Genomic DNA, 426 nt, shown 5'->3' with positions numbered 1-426 from the left:
GTTATATAAGAGACCACCATAGAAAGTATGGATGATCAGCCATGGTTCGAGTCCATGATGAGGGCATATTCTAAGCATGTCCTTGTAACGTTCCCAAGCTTCGAAGAGCGATTCGTTATCTTTCTGGGTAAATCCGTTGATTTGCCCTCTAAGCATAGCAGTTTTGCTAGGCGGAAAGTATCTAGCTAAGAATACTCTCTTCAATTCGTCCCACGTAGTTATGGAATTGGAAGGCAGGGATTGAAGCCACGCTCTCGCTCTATCTCTCAAAGAGAAAGGGAAAAGGCGTAATCGAATAGCTTCGGAACTAACGTTGTTGGCTTTGATAGTGTCGGCGTATTGCACGAACACAGATAAATGGAGATTGGGGTCGTCAACAGGACTTCCAGAGAATTGATTCTGTTGAACAGCTTGGACCAACGAAGG

The 426-nt window shown here is 44.6% G+C and overlaps 1 non-coding gene across 1 annotated transcript; it reads left to right on the top strand.

The window, feature by feature from the left end:
- The first annotated feature begins 49 nt into the window (after window positions 1–49).
- Window positions 50–156, top strand: LOC131621144 (small nucleolar RNA R71). Its single transcript, XR_009289473.1, has one exon. It is a non-coding gene; the product is annotated as a small nucleolar RNA R71 (small nucleolar RNA).
- Window positions 157–426: the final 270 nt, after the last annotated feature.

The sequence above is a fragment of the Vicia villosa genome, linkage group LG7, assembly GCF_029867415.1.
Source record: "Vicia villosa cultivar HV-30 ecotype Madison, WI linkage group LG7, Vvil1.0, whole genome shotgun sequence".
Classification (NCBI taxonomy): domain Eukaryota; kingdom Viridiplantae; phylum Streptophyta; class Magnoliopsida; order Fabales; family Fabaceae; genus Vicia; species Vicia villosa.
The sequence above is the reverse complement of the archived record's forward strand: the minus strand, read 5'-3'. Positions and strand labels throughout refer to the sequence as shown.